Raw genomic sequence first — 6,113 nt, 5'->3', positions numbered from 1 at the left:
AAATCTCCACAAAAGACTGGACTGATCATAATGTAGAACCCAGAGTATAGCTGCAATATCACAGCCATAAAGATACTTGAAAAACAGGTAACCTGCTTTTTTGATTTGTAGTGTAACTAATAGCACCTGTTATTAAAATGAAAAAAACTTTCATGATGGTCTTCTACTGTGATAGTTAACTAATTTAAATGTGTTAGCCGTTGTATGATTTTTGTTCCATGAAAAGGAAAATTGTGGAGGTATGTAATAACGACAGGAGAGGTCTCTGTGTCTCACTCCAACTTTTTTAACTGACTCTCAGAACTTCACATATATTGAGCGCCAAAATCTCCACCCCAACACTTCCGTTCAACTTGGGTGTGAGTGGAGCCACAAAATTATATTACTTTTTCTAAATTTAAGTAAGATCTGACAAACTTGATTAAAGTTAACACTTCTCCAAGAAATGACATCTTTGCCTTTAGTGCAGCCTACTCCTTCTGGTGGTTAAGTTCTTGTGATTCTAGTATTATAAGGAAGAAAAGGAAAATACAGAAAATTAGAAATGTTTTCATGTTATTAGGTTCCATTCTTTTGTAGCTTTGTTGACTGGACACTCTGAACTTGTGTGTCAGCCACCTGGCATACAATTTTCAGTGACTTTTGTCTCTGTCTGTAGCATGTTAGTGTTTTTGTGGTTTAGAAATAATTTAATGTGTGAATGTAGCTATACAGCTTAGTGTTACCTGAATACAAAGCTGGTAAGTCCCAAAACATATTAAAAAACAAATCTAATCAAAGACATAATTTTTATTGTAAAAACATGTTTTTTTTAATTGTTACTAGGCTACTTGCTGATATTTTTTGTAACCACTTTATTATTACTTTGTTATTTATTTAATGATAAGAAGTTATGGGAATGCATCCATATTCAGATTTCATATAAAAGCAAATTAAAATAAAAGTGAAAACAGCATGATCCCAATCTGCTACAGAGCATGAGTATGTAATTGGCTACTTGTGTTTGTTTGTTTTTCTGTCTGTTTGTTGTCAGTTTTGTCCACGGTTTTCAAGATATCATGTTCAAATTCTTGTGATAGTTAATACCAATAACAGCTGAAGCTGATTTAATTTTGGTGAAAATCGGGTCAAGGTGACACCAAATTTAAATAAACAGTTTTTTATGGATCATTTTCAAGTTCCCAGCAATATACTAGACCTTAGGGGACATCATTAACTAGATTGGCTAAGCATTTGACCTTGATCTTCACTGTTAGCACCTAAAGTCAAAGTTGACCTTGAAAAAACATTTCAAAAAACGATATAGAAACCACATATATATTCATATGGAAAGAGCTGTACAGCACGCTTTCTATCTTTTTTAATACAAGGCAAAAATTAAGGTGAAATTTGTATGCATTTATTTTTGGTTGTGAGCAGTCAGCGTGTGTGCTTTTGTTGTTTAAGGCTATACAAACTTGTCCTATTTTTGGTCTTTTTGATGTTCTTGAAAAAAATGCTGGTGCTAAAATATAGAAAAGCCTGGTCAAGTACTGTACATTATGCAGCGGGAGTGGAACTTTGAGGTACTTGTCAGTACACAAGTTATTTTTTCATTTGTATGCTACCTTTTAACTTTTACTTTTATAAGAAAAGTAGCATTGATGCCTGTGGTCACATTTCTCAGTGTATGTGACAGAATTTTTTTTATTCTTTTTTAACTTTTTTTTTTAAAATAAAGTAACATGGCTTTGATTGCTTGGTTCAGTACTTTGCTCCCACTTTTGTAAAGTACTGATAATAGAACAGTAAAACTAATAGCTGGTATAAGCTGGGGAGGAACTGCTTTTCTAGACACTATGACTTTGAAGTAAGGAGCATAAAAGCTGTAGCATCTGAGCCATTGAATAGTGTTTTCCACAGAAATGGTGTGTTGACTCTATATTAGCTCTCAAGAGAGTCAGCTGCACCTCTGTAACTGCTGCAAGGGTGATAAACTGGGTTTCCAAAGGAGCTCTTGGGACCTCTCAGGCTATAAAAAGGGAAATCCACCCCAAAGCAGAACTGAAGGGATATTGGTTTACTTTCTAAAACCCTGTTTCACTAGTCCCACTGAGATTAGTGCTCTGTCTTGCCAATAAGACCTTGATAACAGTTTCAAGGTTGCAGTAAAGGGTTAAATGCAAACAACTTATCACAATATAACACAGGAAAAGGTGCAAAGGCAAGATAAAAAACTGTGTATAAAAACAAAATATTTCAAATTAACCAAAAACAAAGAGAATTTATATGGAACGCCAGGAGCATTGTTAGAGTCTTGACAGAAATTTCAACCAATAAGGTGAGCCAATAAAACTAATTACACACCTTTTGATTAAAAAACAGTTGAGAAACGGGTGTAAAAGGGTTTGGGTGGATCTCTTTGTGCATTATATGAGGCGTAGGTTTTAGAGGCCCTCTAAGTCAGCTTGCTTGTTATATGATGTGCCAAAGAAATTAAAATCCTAATAAAAGGGGGAAAAACACCAGAGTGATCTTTAAATGGACAATTTGCTCTTTAGTTTTCATAAATTAAATGATTGTAATGGCCTATTTGTATGTAGTGCTCAGCACCAGCTGCAGCTGGTGTTAAAGACAAAGTGGCACATGAGGCCACTGTTTTTCATTGTATTTTACTCTGATTTTGGTGACTGTTGACATAATGATTGACAGTTTCAGCAGAAAAAGACAATGCACAACAACAACAATTCTGATGGCTAAAGAACCAAATGGGACAGGCAAAAAAAAAGAAGAAAAAAAAAAGACAATGCACACTGTGGTCATGAGGCATGTACAGCAACAATATACAAGTAAACTGTGACATTTAGATGCTCAGTAAGTATTACAGGGCCCAAAATGTCCCATAAAAAATTCCTCCAAATCATTACACCATTCCTACCAATCTGAATCATTGATACAAGCGAGGATAGATCTGATGTTTTTATGTTTACACCATATTCTGACCCTACCAGCCAGGTTTCAAGCAACTTAAAGAAGTCCAGACACTTTTCTTTGCAAGCTCCTTTGACTACGATGACCTGGATGACTGAGAACCTTCACAGACAGACAGCATTGTACACTTTTCACAGCATATGGCTTGAATTATTTACCGAGGTTCCCTCTGTATAATGGTTTCCTTCGATTTTTTTTCCCAAGATCATCTAAAATCATCTTTCCATTACTTACAACTGTTATTTCTTCATCCTTTCCAACCTTATTTGATTTATTTCTGGGAGACAGATGGCCAGATTAGTTGACCAGCCATGACACCTAATGTTCTCTGTTATTTACCACTCACTGATGAAAATTAGCTACTGCAAAATGGTCCATGAATTCTGAGTTGAGAATATTTGTATTTGAGTTTTTTTGTGTTTTGAGTGTTTTAAGGTGCACGGGATGTGGTAGCGCCATATTGTTGGCTGTGAATGTCTGGAAGTCTGTGATCATTTGTACAAGCGCGTGTGAGAATTAGTATTTGTGTCAAGGTGCTACAACTGCTTAAGACAGAGGTTAGTTTAATCCATTCTGTTCAATACATGGATATGCATCATTCTAGAAAAATCATATATTTGTGTTGATTGTGCAGCTGTGCTGTGAGGACCATGTCCATCTCTGAATAAACTATTAATGAGCTTAGTGACATGATTAACTGTCAGTATCTACGGAGGGATTAAAAGTGTTAATGATAAACTAAGGTGGTAAAGCAGACTTGTTACTCCAGCATTTCAGTTTGTACTCCATATATAGAGAGCAGGGGTCTCAGTTGCACATTATTTCATCACAGAGAGAATAAAAGCTGCAAATATGAAAACTGCTATACCCTGGGCATTGTCTTTGATCTGTGATTGACGGGTCATTAGTTTAATTAGTTTGTTAGAAGCTTTAACACAAAGCAAGGGCAAAGAAATGTGGCTTTTCCACATTGAAAGTCAAGAATTAATTCCATATAATAAGTTTTGTTTGTATTAATTCTAAGTTGAAGAAGAAGAAGAAAATACACATTTTGTCATAGTTTTACCTATAAGTGCTGCTTCTACTACCACTAATTTATTATTTTAATTCTTATTATTAATTGTATTTTTTTGTTTTGTTTTACTAACAAAGTCAACCATTTGGCCTTTTTACTGCCGGTCCATATTTATTTGGAAATTAATGCTCTCTACGGTTCATCTGAGCAAAAGCATTTTATAATTTATGATACAATTATTCTTGTGTGGTTTCAAAGTGCATGTAGCTGCAAGTACTTATCTGTTTCGTGTGACCAGCTCTGAGTGGTGAGGATAAAACTGCCACAAATTGACAGAGGGGTGAAATGTCCTTCAGTGTAAATTTGGTGAGTGCTGTAAGTTGACTGATATAATTTCCTTCGGTAACAGTACTGTTTTGAGTGTGAGCATCAGTGCTGTTTCGTGCCACTTGTACACGCAGTATTAGTAAGAGGGTTTTGATGTGGGCTAACTCTGGGGACATCTTTATTAACATAACAATGTTTGGCAAAATACAGAAGCGAATAAAGTAGAATAGCATCTGTGTATTAGTTTTCATCCCAGTTCTTGGTTTCAGCCACTAAATTTAAAATATTTCTGCCAAATTACATGCATTGGAGAAAAGACTTCAGTATTTGTCTGAAACGGAACTTTGAAATTCAGCACAGACTATGCGTTTCTGTTTAACTGAAACAATATGTTTTTCATCATTTTGGCAGCATGTTGTGCACAGACACCCCGGATTAATCAGGATGTGTGAACACCGTGTACGTCTGGTTTAAATCACTTCTGACAACCTGCATGTAGTAAGTCTGTTTAAAGCGAAAAAAAAGTATTGTACGTATATTCATGCATATGCATTACTCTTCACTATGTGGCACTAATTTTAAATACACACCAGGTGTTAACATGCAGTTAACATGCATTCTCACCCCAGCTTGTTTTAGGGAATTTTCTCCTTGCATTAACGGTACTTATTTACATTTCTGTCCTCTTAGGAAGAAGCAACATTTTCACAAAACATTACATTTACCTTTCTTTCTCAGCAATATCTGCTTTTTACAGTACTGTGTAGAGGCCCTCATTTCTTTATATTTTAGGAAAAAAGGTGCCGACATTTATTACAAAGTATGCAAACATACATGTACAATACAATAAGAAGGCAAAAACAGAGTTTGTATTTGTGTTAAAAGTCAGCATTTTGGTATGACCACATTCTTCTACATCTCTCACTGCTGGCCTCATTTTCTTATATACAGACAACAGTTTCAACCAAAAATGTCAAATTTGACATACCTCAGCCTTTTCTACCAGTTTCCCTTTTTTGAGAAGAGCTTCTTGACAGCCACCCTTTCACTGAGATCATTTCTGATATGTTTTTGGTGAACAGTAGGATGGATCAATTGAAGGGTCAGATATCTCTCAGGTCATAAATGAAGAACCTTATTTTGAAAAACTACATGAAAAGCAAAAACTGTCTTGTGAAATTGTCCCAAATTACTTGTATTTGCACAATATTAGCATAATATCTGAAAAATATTCAGACGGTTGCCCCTCTGTTGGTCTTCCTTGGTCTCTTGTGCTCTGAGGGCCTCTGGATGTCTGGAGTCTTGATCTCCTCCATACCTGCTTCATGCCCTGGAGGACGGGGCTGTGGCCCCCCCACACCCTCTAGCAGATTATTACATGAAGGAACCTTTTAAATACAAGCGCACTCATGCTCACATGTGTACACACGGGTGCTCACACACACAAACTACACCCTTTTTGGCTCCTACCTCAAAGCACACTGTGTGCTGTCGATATTGCTGCACAATATTGCTGCACAATAATATTCAATATTTAGTGTTTACTGTTATTTTCACATAGATCATCGCGATGATGTTGTTTATTATATTGCTCTCTTTTTTTGCTTGTTTTCTCTTTTTTCTTTCTCAACAGGTGATCCAGGTGATTGATATATGTATTTTTTGTCTGTTTGCTTTGTTGGTTTTTGTTTTTTTGCCCTTTATCACCGTTCCTCTTCCCTGCTCTTTTTCTTTCCCTCTTTCTTTTCCCCAGTCATGTCTGTCCCGTGTGTAGCAAGTGAAAATAAAATAAAATAAACAA

This window comes from Rhamphochromis sp. 'chilingali' (genome assembly GCF_963969265.1).
Source record: "Rhamphochromis sp. 'chilingali' genome assembly, chromosome: 21".
Lineage (NCBI taxonomy): Eukaryota > Metazoa > Chordata > Actinopteri > Cichliformes > Cichlidae > Rhamphochromis > Rhamphochromis sp. 'chilingali'.
Note: the sequence above shows the minus strand (reverse complement) of the source record.